This window comes from Phyllobates terribilis, unplaced genomic scaffold (assembly GCF_046119375.1).
Source record: "Phyllobates terribilis strain yellow unplaced genomic scaffold, ASM4611937v1 Scaffold_11__3_contigs__length_659146591, whole genome shotgun sequence".
Classification (NCBI taxonomy): domain Eukaryota; kingdom Metazoa; phylum Chordata; class Amphibia; order Anura; family Dendrobatidae; genus Phyllobates; species Phyllobates terribilis.
In genome coordinates this window covers 231,441,578-231,463,863 of record NW_027362771.1, presented here as the reverse complement: position 1 = coordinate 231,463,863, position 22,286 = coordinate 231,441,578, and positions in this window count along the sequence as shown.

Sequence of the window (22,286 nt, the reverse complement as noted above, 5' to 3'; positions counted from 1 at the left end):
TTTGTGCGACGCAGAAAAGGTGAACGGATGGACTCTACATGCCTGGTTCCCACCGTGAAGCATGGAGGAGGAGGTGTGATGTTGTGGGGATGCTTTGCTGGTGACACTGTTGTGGATTTATTCAAAATTGAAGGCATACTGAACCAGCATGGCTACCACAGCATCTTGCAGCGGCATGCTATTCCATCCGGTTTGCGTTTAGTTGGACCATCATTTATTTTTCAACAGGACAATGACCCCAAACGCACCTCCAGGCTGTGTAAGGGCTATTTGACCAAGAAGGAGAGTGATGGGGTGCTAAGCCAGATGACCTGGCCTCCACAGTCACCAGACCTGAACCCAATCGAGATGGTTTGGGGTGAGCTGGACCACAGAGTGAAGGCAAAAGGGCCAACAAGTGCTAAGCATCTCTGGGAACTCCTTCAAGATTGTTAGAAGACCATTTCCGGTGACTACCTCTTGAAGCTCATCAAGAGAATGCCAAGAGTGTGCAAAGCAGTCATCAAAGCAAAAGGTGGCTACTTTGAAGAACCAAGAATATAAGACATATTTTCAGTTGTTTCACACTTTTTTGTTAAGTATATAATTCCACATGTGTTAATTCATAGAATCATAGAATCATAGAATGGTAGAGTTGGAAGGGACCTCCTGGGTCATCTGGTCCAACCCCCTGCTCAAAGCAGGATTCACTAGATCATCTCAGACAGATGTCTGTCCAGCCTCTGTTTGAAGACGTCCATTGAAGGGGAACTCACCACCTCTCGTGGCAGCCTGTTCCACTCATTAATCACCCTAACTGTCAAAAAGTTTTTTCTAATATCTAATCTGTGTCTCCTCCCATTTAGTTTCATCCCATTGCTTCTAGTCTTTCCTTGTGCAAATGAGAATAAAGATGATCCTTCTACAATGTGACAGCCCTTGACATATTTGTAGACAGCTATTAAGTCTCCTCTCAGTCTTCTTTTTTGCAAGCTAAACATTCCCAAATCCTGCAACCGTTCCTCATAGGACATGGTTTGCAGACCAGTCACCATTCTGGTCGCTCTTCTCTGAACTTGCTCCAGTTTGTCTATGTCTTTTTTAAAATGTGGTGCCCAAAACTGTACACAGTATTCCAGATGAGGTCTGACCAAAGAGGAGTAAAGACCGATAATGACTTCACGTGATCTAGACTGTATGCTTCTGTTAATACATCCCAGAATTGTATTTGCCTTTTTTGCTGCTGCATCACACTGTTGACTCATGTTCAGTCTATGATCTATTAGTATACCTAAGTCTTTTTCACATGTACTGTTGCTTAGCTCTATTCCTCCCATTCTGTATATGCTTTTTTCATTTTTATTGCCCAGATGTAGTACTTTGCATTTTTCCCTGTTAAAAACCATTCTGTTGGTTGCTGCCCACTGCTCCAGTTTATTTAGGTCTTTTTGAATCCTCTCTCTCTCTTCTCTAGTATTAGCTATCCCTCCTAGCTTTGTGTCATCAGCAAATTTAATCAGTTTACCCTCAATTCCTTCATCTAAATCATTGATAAAGATGTTGAACAATACAGGTCCCAGGACGGAGCCCTGTGGTACCCCACTTGAGACATTCATCCAGCTGGATGTGAAGCCATTTACAACCACCCTTTGAGTCCGATCACTAAGCCAGTTATGAATCCACCTAACAGTTGCCTGGTCCATTGCATACTTGGTCATTTTTTCAATAAGGATGGTGTGAGATACTTTGTCAAATGCTTTGCTGAAGTCAAGATATACTATATCTACAGCATTTCCCTGATCCACCCAGTCAGTGATTCTGTCATAGAAGGAAATTAAGTTAGTCTGACATGACTTGTTAGTTACAAACCCATGCTGACTCTGGTTAATCACTTCATTCTTATCCATGTACTTACATACATGTTGTTTAATAATTTGTTCAAAGATCTTTCCTGGTATAGAAGTCAGACTCACCGGCCTATAGTTCCCTGGGTCCACCTTCTTCCCCTTTTTGAAGATAGGAACAACATTTGCTCTTCTCCAGTCTTCTGGGACTTCTCCTGTTCTCCAAGAATTTTCAAAGATTATGGAGAGTGGTTCTAAAATTTCTTCTACGATCTCCTTCAGTACTCTGGGGTGTAATTCATCTGGACCTGGAGACTTGAACTCATTTATGTTAGCTAAATATTCCCTCACAATCTTTCTGTTTACAGATAACTTGGATTCCTCTATTCCTTTAAAAGGACAGTGAAGATCAGTTGATGTTACATTTTCTTTCTGAGAGAAAACAGATGCAAAATAGGAATTAAAAAGTTCGGCCTTCTCAACATCCTCTCTTACCATTTCTCCATTTTCATCCTGTAAAAATCCTATAGCATCTTTGACTTTTCTTTTACTTTTGACATACCCCCAAAATCCTTTTTTATTGCTTTTGACATCTCTTGCAAGCCTTAATTCATTGTCAGCTTTAGCTAACCTGATACGTGCCCTGCAGGATCTGCAGACTGCATTATAATCTTCTTTAGATATGCCTCCCTCTTTCCATTTAATAAACATTTCTTTCTTTCTTTTTAGCATGTGTTTAAGTTCTGTGTTCATCCATCCTGGTTTCCTTAAATGCTTCCCATTCTTCCTACTTTTCGGGATTGTTAACGATTGTGCTTTGAGAATCTCATTTTTAAAAATTTCCCATCCTTCCTGGACATTTTTGTCCTTAAGGACATCCAGCCATTGGATCCCTCCTATTCTCTTTCTGAGTCTCTTAAAATCTGCCTTTCTAAAATCTAACCTTGAAGTCTGAGTCTTCACATGTCTTCCTCCTCTAGTTATCCAAAATTCTATAATAGCATGATCGCTGCCTCCTAGGGTCCCAGCCACCTTTACCTCCTCAACCATTTCCTCCCTGTTTATAAGGATTAGATCCAAAGTAGCAGATCCCCTTGTTTTCTCCCCTACCTTTTGGAAGATAAAGTTGTCAGCAAGAGAGGATAAGAATTTGCTTGACCTGTTAGTTTTACTTGAGAGAGATTCCCAACAAATGTCTGGATAGTTGAAATCTCCCATGACCACTACGTCATATTTTTTGGAGAACTTGGTCATTTGATACATAAAGAGTTCATCCATATCTTCAGCTTGCCCAGGTGGCCTGTAGTAAATGCCTACAATGGTGTCCTTTCCGTTGTTCTCTCCTTGTATTCTTACCCAAACAGTTTCCACAGAACTCCCAGTCTCTGAAGCTTCAATCTCTGTGCAGATATACGCTTTTCTAACATACAATGCAACACCTCCTCCTCGTTTATCAAGTCTGTTTCTTGCAAATAAGTTGTATCCTTTTAGCCTTTTATTCCAATCATGTGTATCGTCCCACCAAGTTTCAGTGATTCCAATGACATCATATTCCTTTTCCTGCATTAGTAGTTCCAATTCTCCTTGTTTGTTGCCCATGCTTTGTGCATTTGTATAAAAACATTGATTGGTTTCTCTTCCTCCCATATTTTTATTATTTAAATTGTTTTGTCTTTGTTCTTCCTTTCCACTTCCAGTAGCAGAGATCTCAATAGTATTTGTCAGCTGTATGGCTTTTTCTGGCCTTTTGCTTCCCTTCCCACATTGTTCTAGTTTAAAGCTCTTCTGATGAGTGTAGCAAGGCGACTTCCAAATACATGTTTTCCAGTCTTCGTAAGGTGCACCCCATCTCTAGCAAGTAGTCCATCGTATAGGTAATTCATTCCGTGATCCAGAAATCCAAATCCTTGTTGATGGCACCATCGACGTAGCCAGTTGTTCACCTGTAGAATCTTATTCCACCTCATTGTTCCATGGCCATAGTTTTGATGCCTTCAGTGTGAATGTACAATTTTCATAGTCATGAAAATACAGAAAAATCTTTAAATGAGAAGGTGTATCCAAACTTTTGGTCTGTACTGTATATATATATATATAACACACACACACACTTGCACATGGACTTACCCTTTCTGTACATGATGCAGGTTCTTCCATCTTCTCTGTGGGGCAGCCTCCCCTCCTCTTGAGGCCCGACTGCAGAGCTCTGGTGTAATTGCAGGGCAGGAGGGGGAGAACGGAGAGGTAACATTCAGACCCGGGTAGCGGGCAAGGAGAGCAGTGGCCATGCTGTAAGCTGGCTCTGTGCTCTGCTGGAGGCCGGAGCAGGTGGGCGGAGCCTCCTCTCCTGCACTTACACAGTCAGTTGCTGGTGAGTCATCCTCGCTGCGTTGCCGGACACAGCAGAGCAGATTCCATCTTCCGACTCCCGGGCTCTCCTGTCACACATTATAATGAGGTAAATCCGGCCACAGGCCCCTGGGAGCCCCGGGCCCCATGGCAGGCCAGGGCCCTGGGCGGTAGCCCGGATTGACCTCATTATAATCCGCCTATGCCTGTACTCCATAAAAAGTTGTGCAGATTCAGCTAAAGCTTGTAAAAACAAGCGACTTTACAATTTTTTTAAGAGTGCCTCTCCGTCTACCTGCTAGATCCATCCTTCTATTTCATTGGTTGCTGTTTGATGCCAAGGATCCATCCAACGCTGCAGTCTAGAAGTAGTGACTGAACATGTGCAAAGCATACAAGATCTTTCATGCTGAGCTATGAAGCGTTATAACTAGACTGAGACTGTCAAGGATCTTTGGAGCAGACCATTGAGATTCCGATGCTGCCGAGACAATGGCGTCTCACATAGCAACAACGAAAACATGTAAAGTTCAGGTCCGCAGTGTGACAATCCTGAAGGCTTTATTTTTCCCTTAAGCAGGAATGTTCGCTCAAACAGCAACTAGGAAGTCAGGAGTCTGGGGAGCGGTGTACTCCTGTTTGAGTAGATGAGTTGACACCTTAAAGGGAATCTGTCAGTAGACTCGTCCTTTCTAAGCTATCTATATGGGCATGTAGGTCATAGAAAGCTGAATAAAATGATACCTTGATATCAGCGATTCTATGTCTTATTTCAAAGAAATCCATGTTTTTCTTATATGTAAATGAGCTGTTCCAGGCTATGGGTCGGACACAAATCTGCATGAGAATCTGCCTCCAGAGCTTATTTTATATAAATGAAGGCATCACCAGTGTGATGTGTATTGGCTGCTCTCTGCTCTCCTGATCTCACTGCAGAACTGTTTAATTATAACTGACTCAGGACAGCATTAAACACATCAGCAGGTGTACTCTCAGTGCTTCAGCTTCCATCTCACAAGCAACCACTGTTGCAATATTGTTGCAATTCAGAAAAGCTGTGAGAGCTACAGGTACTAATGTGTTTGTTATGAGTCAAAGTTCAGTTCTACTGTTCTGTGTTAGTTACATGTCTCGCACAGGTAGCATCCCTTTTTTATTTAAAATAAGCTCTGGAGGCAGATTCTCAAGATCAGTGTCTGGCCCATGGTTCTGAACAGTTCATTTACATTTTAGAAAAACGTGGATATCCCTTAAATAAGACATTGGATCATAGATATACTGTAGGTATCATTTTATTCAGCTTCCTATGACCTACAGTGCTGGCCAAAAGTATTGGCACCTCTGCAATTCTTTCAGATAATACTCCTGAAAATGATTGCAATCACAAATTCTTTGGTATTATTTTCTTCATTTAATTTGCTTGCAAGGAAAAAACACAAAAGAGAATGAAGCAAAAATCAAATCATTGATCATTTCACACAAAACTCCAAAAAAGGGCCGGACAAAAGTATTGGCACCCTCAGCCTAATACTTGGTTGCACAGCCTTTAGCCAAAATAACTGCGAACAACCGCTTCCGATAACCATCAGTGAGTTTCTTACAATGCTCTGCTGGAATTGTAGACCATTCTTCTTTGGCAAACTGCTCCAGGTCCCTGATATTTGAAGGGTGCCTTCTCCAAACTGCCATTTTGAGATCTCTCCACAGTTGTTCTATGGGATTCAGGTCTGGACTCATTGCTGGCCACCTTAGAAGTCTCCAGTGCTTTCTCTCAAACCATTTTATAGTGTTTTTGGAAGTGTGTTTTGGGTCATTGTCCTGCTGGAAGACCCATGACCTCTGAGGGAGACCCAGCTTTCTCACACTGGGCCCTACATTATGCTGCAAAATTTGTTGGTAGTCTTCAGACTTCATAATGCCATGCACACGGTCAAGCAGTCCAGTGCCAGAGGCAGCAAAGCAACCCCAAAACATCAGGGAACCTCCGACATGTTTGACTGTAGGGACCGTGTTCTTTTCTTTGAATGCCTCTTTTTTTCCTGTACACTCTATGTTGATGCTTTTTCCCAAAAAGCTGTACTTTTGTCTCATCTGACCAGAGAACATTCTTCCAAAATGTTTTAGGCTTTCCCAGGTAAGTTTTGGCAAACTCCAGCCTGGCTTTTTTATGTCTCGGGGTAAGAAGTGGGGTCTTCCTGGGTATCCTACCATACAGTCCCTTTTCATTCAGACGTCGACGGATAGTACAGGTTGACACTGTTGTACCCTCGGACTGCAGGGCAGCTTGAACTTGTTTGGATGTTAGTCGAGGTTCTTTATCCACCATCCGCACAATCTTGCGTTGAAATCTCTCGTCAATTTTTCATTTCCGTCCACATCTAGGGAGGTTAGCCACAGTGCCATGGGCTTTAAACTTCTTGATGACACTGCGCATGGAAGGCACAGGAACATTCAGGTCTTTGGAGATGGACTTGTAGCCTTGAGATTGCTCATGCTTCCTCACAATTTGGTTTCTCAAGTTCTCAGACAGTTCTTTGGTCTTCTTTCTTTTCTCCATGCTCAATGTGGTACACACAAGGACACAGGACAGAGGTTGAGTCAACTTTAATCCATGTTAACTGGCTGCAAGTGTGATTTAGTTATTGCCAACACCTGTTAGGTGCCACAGGTAAGTTATAGGTGCTGTTAATTACATGAATTAGAGAAGCATCACATGATTTTTCAAAGGGTGCCAATACTTTTGTCCACCCCCTTTTTTAGGTTTGGTGTGGAATTTTATCCAATTTGGCTTTAGGACAATTCTTTTTGTGCTTTTTTCATTGAAGACAAATTAAATGAAGAGAATAATACCAAAGAATTTGTGATTGCAATCATTTTAAGGAAGAAACTGAGTATTATCTGACAGAATTGCAGGGGTGCCAATACTTTTGGCCAGCACTGTACATGCCCATATAGATGGCTTAGGAAGGTTGATCCTACTGACAGATTCCCTTTAAAGCTAAGTTTCCACTATGAGTATTTAGTGCGGTTATAAGGCTGCAGATTTTCTGCAGCATTTCTGCACCAATTAGCTAATTTATGCTACTTACATTTTTAATTGCATTTGTTACTGATACTTTTTACTTTTTCCATGGTTTTTGTCTCTTTGTTGGTATGTCATGTTTTAAATGAAAGTACTTAGTTTCGGAAACTTCATGTTTGCCAAGTTAACTAGCTTTGATAACACTTTATTGATTAAGTCATTTGTGAATTACGTGCGTTTTTACTGTGTTTGCGTTGTCTATCTATGGATTTTCTGCAACTCATTCAAGTCTATGAGGAAAATCTGCAAATGAAAAGCAGCAGAGAAAAATCAAAAAAACACGTAAAGTACTCACAGTGAGAACTTAACCTAAAAGCTAGTCCTCTTTGTTTTTACATGTAATATAGATTAGAAACGAGTGGATCGGGCCACAAAGGATTGAGGTTGAGTCGAATTTCCTGAAATTTGCAGTAAGATGCGAATTGAAATACTTTCATTCTGTGTGGCCCCACCAGTCTCTCTGTAAATAAAAGTTTTAGGACAACTCTATGCTTCTTCTAAATGCATTAGTACATCTGCTTAGAGATATATGGTGCAAATAAACGGTCCAATATTAAAAGGCATCTGTCAGTAGGATCAACCCTTCTAAGCCATGTAAATGGCATGACAACCTCCCGTGAGCCCCAGGAATTCGAGTGCTGACACCGCTGGAACGGCGCAGGCACAGGAGGTGAATATAGGTTCTTTTATTGTAATGGGGACAAACATTCAGATTGAGAAGGGGTTGTTCTAGTAGTGGACAACCCCATTAAAAGGATTGATCCTATTGACAAATTTCCTTTAAATAACTTTAATAGTATGAGCCTTCCTTAAAGGGGATTTGCACTTTCTGGAAAATGAACCACAAATAATGTAAAGTATGCAAAATAACAAGCAAAGTAGGCACTCACCCTCCCCAAGTCTTTCGATAGCATGCCTCACCACTGTAATCAATCATTGAGTTCTGTGACTCCTGCCATCTACCTCACCACAGATGCTGAGCTCAGTGATTGGCTACAGCGTTGATGTGCACTATCGACTTGATGCCACCGCTGCAGTCAAAACAGAGACTCGAGCAGCGGCACAGTGCTGGCGCTGAACACAGGGAGGGTGAGTACCTGCTCTGTTTGTTATTTTAGAGCATTTTGAAACCACTTTCCTGAAAGTGGAAAACTACTTTAAAATTGTATACAGCAGCGAATAGCTTCATTACAAAGAAAGTTTCAGCCACAATGAAAAAAGTACTTACTGCCTCATGCAGACAGATTTTGTCTTCTTCTTTTAGGCTCAGTCCATGTGTTAAACAGTTTCCTTTAAGTACAAAAGACTGTAGGAGTTATCAGATTTGGGTTCTTGCCCACTTGGCATAATACCCTATAATTACTCTGCCAGCACAATTGTCCAGCTAGTACTCATTATAAACACTGTGTGACACAAGCTATACATGTGGGTGGCAGATGTGAGCTTCTTCCATGTTATTGTAGAGATAATTCAAGGCAATACTACTGGAAAACAAAATCTACATTATTGAGAGGAATCAGCGTTCATTATACTACTATATATACAGTAGATTAAACCTAAGGTGTTTATAAATAAGTAAATGTATAAGGTCATATTGTTTTTTTGCTTCTCTGCATATTTTCAGAATGATGTACAGAATATGTTGTGTGAAATAATACCTTTAGTTAGCCTACATTTTTCATATTTAAACTGACACCACTGTGTATACCAATATTACTTCATTAAATTGGAAACAAAGTTCAAAGTTTTTAGTCTCTTTACATTATAATTGAATAAGTAATTAAGGAACGTTTTCCGCCTCTATATGACAAAAGGCTGTGAAATATTCCCTAGGCTCTCATAATAAAAATAATAATATGTGCAGCACAGTATACAGTACATTTTTATACTGTATACATTTCTGTAGAACAGTGTAGTTTAATACACTATTACATACCTCAAGAGGAGATATACTGGCAAATATTGGCCCAACAGAGGCAAAAAGGACACCCTTTTGGGTGAGGGAAAGGCATGTGATCAGAATATAGAATGGGGAAACAATACTGCAGGATGGATCTGTATAGAGAGGGGCTGAGAGTAGTGATGTACTGCTGGATGGGTCTGTATAAAGAGGGGATGAGAGGAAAGATGTATGGGTCTCTGTGCAGAGGGGTTAAGATGAGTGATATACTGCAGGATGTGGCTGTATACAGAGATACAGAAGATACAGAAGGGCCTGAGAAGAATTATGTACTACAACATGGGGCTGTGTTTAGAGCGATATACTGCAGGATGTGGCTGTATACAGAGATACAGAAGGGCCTGAGAAGAGTTATATACTACAACATGGGGCTGTGTTTAGAGCGATATACTGCAAGATGTGGCTGTATACAGAGATTCAGACAATACAGACGGACCTGAGAAGGGTTATATACTCCAACATGGGGCTGTGTTTAGAGCGATATACTGCAGGATGGGATTGTACAAAATCCCTCCTCCTAAGAGAGGTGGGGTTAGGTTATGTTGCTTAAGATATAAAGAGGGTTTATGTATTTTAAAATTAAATTGTAGAATGCCAAATGGCATGAATATAAAGAATGATTTCATGTATATTTATTAGTGAGAAATTATTTTTTCAAGTATATATACATATTCATGAAGCTTGTTTGCTCCAAAACGTCACATCCTATGCTAAGCACTATTTATTCAACCATCTACGCTACATCATGCTATACTATGAATAAGAACACACAGTTCAAAATGCGTCAGATGAGCATGTGACCTATAGTGCTTTTTAAAATATGGAATTTTTTAATCATTTTTAAATAAACTTTAAATTTTAAATTTTAACCTACTTCCCTGGAATTTGTGCTGGATATACCTTTTTCCTTTGCTGTTGTTCCACCCTGCTGCCAACACAGCCTCCCAGTCCTTGCACTTCCTGAGGAACATTGACTACAAAGGGTGAGCTGGATAAAAAATGTTTTCTTTGTACAAGCAATTAATGTTGCCTATTATCCGTGCTCACTAGTGTATAAAACTAAATACATTCTAAACAAAACAAATTAAACTTTGAAATGAACCCCTCAGATCCCAAAGAGGAGGGTTTTTTCAATGTTAACAGTCAAGCTAAAATACAAAAAGCTGCTAAGATTTTTTCAATGCTGAGCAGCAACACGATTACTGACCCAAATAACATCAAAGAGACATTAAAAAATTTAGAGAAACAAATGACCATCAGACTCAGAACTTGGTGAGATTCAACAGCATTGCAAACATATGTGGATAAAATCATGATCCCTCAAGGCTTAAGAATCAAGAAACGCCCTACACAGATATATAATGATGAGTTTCTGAATGAATGGGACGGCATTTTATCTGAATGCCCGACTAAATTAATGGAAATAATTGTAAAACACGAAAAATGCCAAATAGAATCTATTGAAACAAATATAAAAGAAATTGAAAATCTATTAGTGGACCATACTAAAACAGACTTTTATAATGCCTCTAAAACCAGGATTAATGAAAATTTGTGTAAACTGGAAGATATTATAATTGCTGTTAAACAAAGGAAATTTAAAAGAGACCTACAAGGTTATGAAAATAATCTCATTTATAACTGGCATCAATATAAAGAAAATCCTAAGTCAATATTAAAAAGTAAATACAAGAGAAAAGGACAGAAAAATGGACAAAATAATCGACACGTTAGTTTCACATCATCTGAACTGTAATCTACAGATGGTAACATTGACTCATCGGATTTAGAAAGTGATAAAACAGAACTTCCTACAAACAGCAGAGTGAAATAAAAAAACGGGTCCACTTTTATCCTTCACAATACACCACATCGTCAGCAAAGAAAACAAGACGAGCAGGGAGGAAACACCGCAAAATATATGCACAATTATTCAACTCGGCAAAGGAAATGAAAGATGAAAATTTAACAGTGGTCAATCTATCAGCAAACATCATAAACCAAACATTATAAACCAAACGCAGATAAAAGTTTTAAAAAAGGGCTTAAAGTTTTTACCAACTAAGCATTTCGAGCTGCTCCCTACTCTAATGGATGTGAACAAATTCATAAGGTGTCTTACAATAAAAAAACATTTTGAACATGATGTAAAAAAACATTTTGAACATGATGAACAAAGTGAAATTAAAAACAATAGAAATAATGAAGAGATTATGAATTACAATGAATATTCTAACATAATGTTCATGAAGCAGATGTCATTAATGAATTGACTATCCGGAGAGAGTCAAAAAATAATAGATGTCAATTTTTCTAACAGAGTTCCTAATCCGGATTTTTATCGGATTCAAACACACAGTTCAGCAATGGACGATTTTCAGCATGTGGCTGAAGAAGAATTAAAAACTTTACATAAAAATCACAAAAAAATTAAATCCTATCTCACCTCGAAACAGCAAGCAGCATTGAAAAGTTTACAAAATACAAATATCGTCATAAAAAATTCTGATAAAGACTAGTGTTGAGCATTCCGATACTGAAATATCGGGTATTGGCCGATATTCGCGGTATCGGAATTCCGATACTTAATTCCGATACTTTTGCAATATCGTATACCGGAATCGGAAGTTCCCATAATGCAATGAGCCATTTTCATTTTATTCAGCCAATGAGGATCCTAAGAAGTGTGGGCACATCCTGTTAGGCATGTAGGCATCTTAACTAATGGCATGGCTGTGATTGGCTGCTGAAATGATGTCATGATGCACTATAAAAGCCGCCGCCGCCATTTTGAGCTCACTCTGCTGTGAATTCAGTTAGGGATAGGACGCTGTTGTTCTGAGGGACAGTTTTAGCTACCTATTTGGTCTATTCTGCTTTACCCAAGCTACTTTATAAATCGCTGTGCCTTGCAGTGCTAGTGCACAGTTCTCTGCTGTTCACCGCTTTCTGCAAGGTCTCTGTGTGTGAGTGCAGCTCACCCTGTAGTGTGTGCTTCAACCACGTCTGGTTGTAGTGCACTCAGTGTGTGTCACTGCCTCATACATTGTCCTTTTTTGCCAATTCACAATTTTTCCTGATATCTCCTATTAGTGTGGTGGTTCCATCCGTATTCAGCTAAATTGGTTCCAAACACACTATATAGGAGTAGATAGAGAAATTTTTTTGGTCTTGCAGCGCTAGTGCACAGTGCTCTGCATCTGTACTGTTCACCGCTGTCTGCAAGGTCTGGTGTGTGAGTGCAGCTCACCCTGTAGTGTGTGCTTCAACCACGTCTGGTTGTAGTGCACTCAGTGTGTGTCACTGCCTCATACATTGTCCTTTTTTGCCAATTCATAATTTTTCCTGATATCTCCTATTAGTGTGGTGGTTCCATCCGTATTCAGCTAAATTGGTTCCAAACACACTATATAGGAGTAGATAGAGAAATTTTTTTGGTCTTGCAGCGCTAGTGCACAGTGCTCTGCATCTGTACTGTTCACCGCTGTCTGCAAGGTCTGGTGTGTGAGTGCAGCTCACCCTGTAGTGTGTGCTTCAACCACGTCTGGTTGTAGTGCACTCAGTGTGTGTCACTGCCTCATACATTGTCCTTTTTTGCCAATTCATAATTTTTCCTGATATCTCCTATTAGTGTGGTGGTTCCATCCGTATTCAGCTAAATTGGTTCCAAACACACTATATAGGAGTAGATAGAGAAATTTTTTTGGTCTTGCAGCGCTAGTGCACAGTGCTCTGCATCTGTACTGTTCACCACTGTCTGCAAGGTCTGGTGTGTGAGTGCAGCTCACCCTGTAGTGTGTGCTTCAACCACGTCTGGTTGTAGTGCACTCAGTGTGTGTCACTGCCTCATACATTGTCCTTTTTTGCCAATTCATAATTTTTCCTGATTTCTCCTATTAGTGTGGTGGTTCCATCCGTATTCAGCTAAATTGGTTCCAAACACACTATATAGGAGTAGTTAGAGGAGCCTTTCTGCAGCATTGGGCCCTGCAGCCCCAGCCAGATTAGTATTAGCCTATTTTTTGCAGCCTCATCTATTGCATTGTAGGTTACCTTCCTACATTGTAATAGCTACAAAAAGTTTGTGATACTATCGTTATTACATCTTTAGGCACATCCAGTGTCTTTTTGTGACAAAAAAAACCTAAATAAAGTTCACCAAACACTCCACTTTACAGTTGTGTAGGCCACATTAGCTCATATTAAAGTCTAGTCCACACTTTATAAAATTAGTGTTTCTTATACCTGTTAGCAGCTGTTCAGGAATAAGCACACTAAGTCCTTAGTACTTTTCTGCCTATCTTTATCAGTCTACCAAGATGAAGAAGGCAGGGAGTAAGGCATGTGGTCGTGGGCGTGGGCGTGGAGTTTCTGCAGGGAGAGGACGTGAGGATTCTGTGCCTGCAGGGAGAGGACGTGGGGATTCTGTGCCTGCTGCGGGCACCAGTGACTCAGCATCCCCCAGTTTTACCAGGGAACAGTCCTTTATGCGCAGCTTTGTAGGAGCTAGCCGTACCCCACTGCTACGCGAGGACCAAATTGAAGCCGTTGTCGGATGGATGGCAGCTAACGCATCGACTTCAATTAGTTCCAGATCCTCTCAGGTCCTGAGCACTGAAGAGCACCCATCTGTCTCTTCACCACCTGCCAAATTGCCCAGGCAGTCAGAGAGCCCTGGACAGGAGCCATCTCTACTTCTGTTCTCTGAATCTCTTGGCTTGGAAAGAGGGGGCCAGCCAAGCAGAATTCGAGAATTTGAAGAAGAGGTAGTATGCAGTGATGCGCAACCGTTTTGTCTCTCTGAATCTGAAGAGGCGGGTGGGCCAGTGCCTATGGTCAGCAGCACACCTCAGTACGCATCTGATGATGAGACTCAGGTGCCACTTTCTGGTGCGTACTGTGCTGTCAAGACTACCCAGGAGAAGCAGTTGTTTGAAGAGGGTGGTGTAGACGATGAGGTCCTTGACCCATCATGGCGTGAGGGACAGGAAGGTGGTGGGAGCAGCTCTGAGGAAGAGATTCCCCGAACGGCCCAAAAAGGAGGGAGAGGGAGGGGGCAGACTTGGTTGCCTGTAGCCTCCACTTTGGCACCCATTAGGAGCATGGCTCTTCCAAAATCCAAAGCGGGCGCTCCCACAACTTGCAGTGCCTGGTCCTTTTTTGACACAGTTGCAGATGACATTTGCTTTGTCAAATGCAAGCTGTGTAATCAGAAGGTGAAAAGAGGGAAAAGTGTCAGCAACCTCAATACCACAAATATGTGGAAACATGTGCGGACCAAGCACGTGGTGGAGTTACAAAAACACACTGAAGACCTAGGCCAACCTACAGCGCCACCTACCACCTCTTCAGCTCGTGTTGTAGCCTCTTCCTCCAGCTCACACACAGCTGGTTCGGCTTCCTCACAGGATCGCCATGGAAGAATCTCTGGCACTGTTGTACAGAGACACAGTGTAATTCCACCCACAGCACCACTTTCCCAGTCATCCTCACACTCCCAGGCCAGTCTACAGCCATCGTTAGCACAGGCATAGGAGAAAAGGCGCCCATACTCGGCAAACCACCCCCGAGCACAGGCTCTGAATGCTGGCATTGCTAAACTACTGGCCCTTGAAATGCTATCATTCAGGCTGGTGGAGACTGACACATTCCGTAACTTTATGGCATTGGCAGTCCCACAATACAACGTGCCCAGCCGCTTTTATTTCAGCAGGCAAGCCGTCCCTGCCCTGCAACATCATGTGGAGGGAAAAATTAAACATGCGCTACAAAACGCCGTCAGTAGCAAGGTCCACCTGACCACCGATGCGTGGACCAGTAAGCATGGACAGGGACGATACCTTTCCCTCACTGCCCATTGGGTAAATGTTGTGGAGCCGGGTACAAATCTTGAGAGTGGCGCTGTACGTGTTCTGCCAACTCCAAGGATTGCAGGAATCCAGTCTGTACACATTGACTCCTCCTCATACTCCAGTTCCTCTGAATCAGCGCTGCAGGAGCCCTCACGGTCTACCTCCACATCGACCCGTGAACGGTTACCTGTTATGGTGACCAATATGAGCACAGCCGTGGCCAAACGTCAACAGGCCGTATTAAAATTAATTTCTTTGGGGAATCGAAGCCACACAGCGCAGGAGCTCTGGAATGCCATCAAGCAGCAGAGCGACGTGTGGTTTGTGCCAGCGAATCTCCAGCCAGGCATGGTAGTGTGTGACAATGGCCGAAATCTGGTGGCAGCTCTGGGCCTAGGCAACCTCACTCACATCCCATGTCTGGAACATGTGCTCAACTTGGTCGTGCAGAGTTTTTTGAGGGACTATCCGGATCTTGATGCACTGCTTCACAAGGTCCGCATAGAGTGCTCTCACTTGCGGCATTCCAGCAATGCAAGATCACGCATTGCAGCTCTGCAGCGCCGATTACGTCTTCCGGAACATCGCATCATATGTGACCTACCCACCAGGTGGAATTCAACGTTACATATGTTGGAGAGGTTGTGTGAGCAGCAGGCAGCAGTAATGGAGTACCAGCTGCAGCAGGCGCAAACAAGTCGCAGTGCGCGCCGTTCACACTTCACCACCACTGAGTGGGCCTCTATGAAGGACATTTGCCACGTTTTGCGTGCCTTCGATTATTCCACGCGGATGGCGAGTGCAGATGATGCACTAGTCAGCATGACTATCCCCCTTATCTGCCTGCTTGAAAAAACACTGCAAGCACTAAGGGACGAGGTTTTGGAAGAAGTGGAGGATGAGGAGTCACAAATGCCATCTGCTTCTCTACAGTCTGCGCAACGTGGTTCCTCACAAAGGCCTAGGCAGGGGACACTTTGTGAGGAGGATGAGGAGGAGTCAATGGATGAGGAAGACATCTGTCCAGAGGAGGGAGGTACACAATGCTCTAGTAGTCAGTATCTAGAGCGAGGGTGGGGTGATGCAGAGCAGGCAGAGATCACGCCTCAAGCAGGGGACAGCGTTTCTTGGCCAGTTGGCAGTCTGCAGCACATGGTTGATTTCATGCTGCAGTGCCTGAGAAACGACCACCGCATCGCCCACATTCTCAACATGGCTGATTATTGTGTGTCCACTCTCCTAGATCCTCGCTACCGGGACAACTTACAAAGCCTCATAACACCGTTGAAGCGGGAGCGTAAAATGCGGGAGTACCAAGACGCACTGGTGCATTCCATCATGTTCTCCATTCCAACCGAGAGCAGTGCTGCTAGTGCTTTACAAAGCAGCTCAGTGCGTCGAGGCAGTGGAGGAAGCTCTGCACAAAGAGGGAGCAGAAGCAGCGCCTCAGCACAAGGCAAGACCAGTATGGCCGAAATGTGGCAAAGTTTTGTGTCCCCGCCGCCACAAATGTCTACACCATCACAGACGGCTCCAGTCAGCAGGAGGCAACGTTTCCGTCAGATGGTGACAGATTACATGTCTTGCCCTCTTAGTGTACTCCCAGACGGCTCTTCTCCCTTCAAGTTTTGGGTCTGTAAGCTGGATACATGGCCAGAGCTTAGTCAGTATGCATTGGAGGTGCTAGCTTGCCCTGCTGCTAGTGTATTATCGGAACGCGTCTTTAGTGCCGCAGGTGGTGTACTAACAGACTGTCGCATGCGACTATCCTCCGATAACGTTGACCGGCTTACTTTTCTCAAAATGAACAAGGCCTGGATCTCTCATGAATTTGCCAGTCCTCTTCCAGAATAAATAATTGGTTGGCAACAGTATCCAGGTCTCCTGTTCTGTTCATGTTTCTACCACCTGAACTGTAATCCCTGAGCTCCAACACCGCCAGTTGGCGCTCGGAAGTGCCGTCTGCACAGTCAACACTTGCTGCCGTGTTATTGGGGTTCAGTAACGTCAGCTGTTCCCCTGCTGTGCGGACGGCAATTTCTCCTGCTCTGTCCACATTCTCACTACTACAGATTTTAAAGTTGCTCCAATTACACCTCTGGCTCCTCTGTTTTCAGTATTATCCCTGAGCTCCAACACCGCCAGTTGGCGCTCGGAAGTGTCGTCTGCACAGTCAACACATGCTGCCGTGTTATTGGGGTTCAGTAACGTCAGCTGTTCCCCTGCTGTGCGGATGGCAATTTCTCCTGCTCTGTCTACATTCTCACTACTACAGATTTTAAAGTTGCTCCAATTACACCTCTGGCTCCTCTGTTTTCAGTATTATCCCTGAGCTCCAACACCGCCAGTTGGCGCTCGGAAGTGCCGTCTGCACAGTCAACACTTGCTGCCGTGTTATTGGGGTTCAGTAACGTCAGTTGTTCCCCTGCTGTGCGGACGGTAATTTCTCCTGCTCTGTCCACATTCTCACTACTACAGATTTTAAAGTTGCTCCAATTACACCTCTGGCTCCTCTGTTTTCAGTATTATCCCTGAGCTCCAACACCACCAGTTGGCGCTCGGAAGTGCCGTCTGCACAGTCAACACTTGCTGCCGTGTTATTGGGGTTCAGTAACGTCAGCTGTTCCCCTGCTGTGCGGACGGCAATTTCTCCTGCTCTGTCCACATTCTCACTACTACAGATTTTAAAGTTGCTCCAATTACACCTCTGGCTCCTCTGTTTTCAGTATTATCCGTGAGCTCCAACACCGCCAGTTGGCGCTCGGAAGTGTCGTCTGCACAGTCAACACTTGCTGCCGTGTTATTGGGGTTCAGTAACGTCAGCTGTTCCCCTGCTGTGCGGACGGCAATTTCTCCTGCTCTGTCCACATTCTCACTACTACAGATTTTAAAGTTGCTCCAATTACACCTCTGGCTCCTCTGTTTTCAGTATTATCCCTGAGCTCCAACACCGCCAGTTGGCGCTCGGAAGTGCCGTCTGCACAGTCAACACTTGCTGCCGTGTTATTGGGGTTCAGTAACGTCAGCTGTTCCCCAGCTGTGTGTCCGGCAATTTCTCCTGCTCTGTCCACATTCTCACTACTACAGATTTTAAAGTTGCTCCAATTACACCTCTGGCTCCTCTGTTTTCAGTATTATCCCTGAGCTCCAACACCGCCAGTTGGCGCTGGGAAGTGCCGTCTGCACAGTCAACACTTGCTCCAGTGTTATTGGGGTTCAGTAAAGTCAGCTGATCCCCAGCTGTGTGTCCGGCAAATTCTCCTGCTTTGTCCACATCCACTGTACTACGGATTTAAAACCTCCTCCAAATACACCTCTGGCTCCTCCGTTTTTAGTATTTACCCTGGGCTCCATTACCGCTAGTTGCTGCTCAGAAGTGCCGTCTGCACAGTCAACGCTTGCTCCAGTGTTATTGGGGTTCAGTAACGTCAGCTGATCCCCAGCTGTGTGTCCGGCAAATTCTCCTGCTTTGTCCACATCCACTGTACTACGGATTTAAAACCTCCTCCAAATACACCTCTGGCTCCTCCGTTTTTAGTATTTACCCTGGGCTCCAATACCGCTAGTTGCTGCTCAGAAGTGCCGTCTGCACAGTCAACGCTTGCTCCAGTGTTATTGGGGTTCAGTAACGTCAGCTGATCCCCAGCTGTGTGTCCGGCAAATTCTCCTGCTTTGTCCACATCCACTGTACTACGGATTTAAAACCTCCTCCAAATACACCTCTGGCTCCTCCGTTTTTAGTATTTACCCTGGGCTCCAATACCGCTAGTTGCTGCTCAGAAGTGCCGTCTGCACAGTCAACGCTTGCTCCAGTGTTATTGGGGTTCAGTAACGTCAGCTGATCCCCAGCTGTGTGTCCGGCAAATTCTCCTGCTTTGTCCACATCCACTGTACTACGGATTTAAAACTTGCTCCAATTACACCTCTGGCTCCACTCTGTTTTTAGCATTTACCCTGGGTTCCAGCACCGCCAGCTGGTTCTCGGTAGTTCCATTTGCTCTTGTACCTTCTACTACCCATCCGGGTTCCAGTACCGTCAGCTGGTTCTCGGCAGTGACTTTGGCACGGGTACTCCCTCCTGCCCAGCCTGGTTCCAGCACGCCAGCTGTTTCCGGGTAGTGTCAACGTCACTTTGCCTCCAATGCGTTGTCCTGTCGTGTTGCGGTCGGGTTAGCCGACTCTGTGGTGCCTGCAGTTTAGGTGACTCCTATGTGGGCTGCGGGATCTGGCAATGAAGGCTGGTTCCATAGTGCCAATAGGACAAGCACCCCCTGTAGGACTGTGGGTTTTGGTAACTGCGGCCGGCTCGCGGCCTTGAACTTTTTTTTACATGGGTACCTTCTGCTACCCATCCGGGTTCCAGTACCGTCAGCTGGTTCTCGGCAGTGCCTTTGGATTAGGTGCCTCCTTCTCGGTATCCAAGTTCCACCAACGTCTGCTGGTCCTTGGTAGTGCTTTCTGGCACAGGTACCTCCTGCTTAGTAACCGAGTTCCAGTACCGTCAGCTGGTCTTCGGCAGTTCCATTGGCTCTTGTACCTTCTGCTACCCATCCGTGTTCCAGTACCGTCAGCTGGTCCTCGGCAGTGACTTTGGCATGGGTACTCCCTCCTGCTCAGCCTGGTTCCAGCACGCCAGCTGTTTCCGGGTAGTGTCAACGTCACTTTGCCTCCAATGCGATGTCCTGTCGTGTTGCGGTCGGGTTAGCCGACTCTATGGTGCCTGCAGTTTAGGTGACTCCTATGTGGGCTGCGGGATCTGGCAATGAAGTCTGGTTCCATAGTGCCAATAGGACAAGCACCCCCTGTAGGACTGTGGGTTTTGGTAACTGCGGCCAGCTCGCGGCCTTGAACTTTTTTTTACATGGGTACCTTCTGCTACCCATCCGGGTTCCAGTACCGTCAGCTGGTCCTCGGTAGTTCCTCAGCTTTCTTGTACCTTCTGCTACATTTCCAAGTTCAAGCTTTTTGAAATGGTTCTTGGTAATCACTCTAGATCTCCCTGACGAGGACCCTGAAGACGAGGACCCTGAAGACCAACCCTAAGAAGACGAGGACCCCGAAGACGACGACCCTGAAGACGAGGACCCTGAAGACCACCCCGAAGAAGACGAGGACCCTGAAGACCACCCCGAAGAAGACGAGGACCCCGAAGCCGAGGACCCAGAAGACCAACCCGAAGAAGACGAGGACCCCCGAAGACAACGACCCTGAAGACCACCCCGAAGAAGACCAAGAAGATGACCCTGAAGAAGTTGACCAAGAGGACAAAGAAGAGAAGACAAGCACCAAGATACAGAAGAACAAGAGACAGAAAACCAAGAAGCAGAAATACAAGAAGCTGCAGAACAAAAAGCGGAAGAACATTAAGCATAAGACTAAAAATCAGAGCAAAAGATAATATCTAAATTATAAGCAGAAGATGACTAAGCAGTGTATGGGGGTGAGTCCATTCCTCCTCGTGGTGCCCCTGGAAAAGACCTGCTGCTGCAGGCCAAACTGAACGCGGACAAATCCTGTTGTAAATCTTTTGTGACGGGCAGAACGAAAGGTGTAATGTCCAACCTTTTATAGATAACAACTACAGGAATGCCTGCCACAAATAAGAATATGATGAAGAAGAAGAAGATGAAGAAGATGAAGAAGTAGAATATGAAGAATGTAAAAAAAAAGAATAATACGAAGAAGGTGAAGAAGAAGAAGATGAAGAAGGTGAAGAAGTGGATGAAAAAGATGCTGAAGATGATGAAGGAGAAAGTGTGAGAGAAGTAAAAAAGAAGGTGAAGAGCATGGAAGTAGTGAAACATAAATATCTGACAAAATATAAAAATACTTAACATAGTCAATATTTCCGTAACTCAGAACGTCTTAAAAAAAAATATTAATTCCTGCTATTCCATTTGATTGGGCTAAACCTCTATGCCTTTATTGTCTCCCCCACCTCCCCCAATACATTCTACATTATTCTTAGTTGTTTTCCTTCATGTAGAATTAACCTACAAGGAAAGAAAGGGTTTATTTTCATTCCGATATTTCTGTCCCATTGACTTGCATTGGTTTCCGGTATCGGAATCGGCGATATCCGATACTTTTTCGGTATCGGTCCGATCCAATCCGATCCGATATTTCCCGATATCGGAAGGTATCGCTCAACACTAATAAAGACGGCTCTGTTGTGATATTGGATAAAGGTTTCTATGAGCGGGAGATTTCAAATATGTTACAAGATACAAGAACCTATCACAAACTGAAAGGAGACCCCACACAAGAAATTAAAGAAAAACTGACACAACTCCTAAATGATAGTGCCAACTTTGGAATTATAGACATTAAACAAGCTGAATATTTTAATCCAGAATATCTTCAAATTCTACTCTTTCATGCCCTTCCTAAAACCCATAAGCAGAAATTCCCACCCCCCATTCAGGCTCTCTATGTGAACATCTAGGTAAATGGCTCGATGAAAGTCTTCAAATTTTAGTACAGATTTCTCCAAGTTGTGTCAGAGACAGTAAACATGTCCTGAATATAATGAATGACATGAAATGGTGTGAGGATTTCTCATGGATCACAAGTGATGTAAATGCTCTATAGACTGCTATCCCACATAATCTAGCGTTAATTGCTGTGTCTGAATAACTAAAAAAATATACCAATTATTCTAATGAATTGAAGGAATATACATATATATTGGAGGTTATGTTTTTTCTATTGACTCACAACTATTTTTCTTTCCTAGGAGAATTCTATATACAGTGCCAAGGTTGCTCTATGGGCGCCAAATTTTTGCCATCTTTGGCAAACATATATATGAATTAGTGGGAGGAAAAAATGATTTATAACGCGTCTAATTCTTTTTTGTCTGCCATTTTCTGGTATGGATGCTTCACAGATGATGTACTCATAGTGTGGTGAGGTAGTGAAGCGTCCATATCTAAATTTGTTGAATATATTAATAATAATCAAGATAATATCAGTTTTACATACAATTTTGATTGCAACAAAATTCCTTTTTTAGATATATGCATGTATGATGAAACTGATGATGGAAGCGTAAAATGTGCGTTATACAGAAAACCAACTGCAGGTAACGCATTGTTATTTGCCACGAGCTGCCACCCGAGACATGGGATACATAATCTACCAGTGGGAGAGTATGTGAGGGCGAAGCGATGTTGCACCTTTTCAGAAAGATTATGATTAGTGTTGAGTGAGTATGTTCT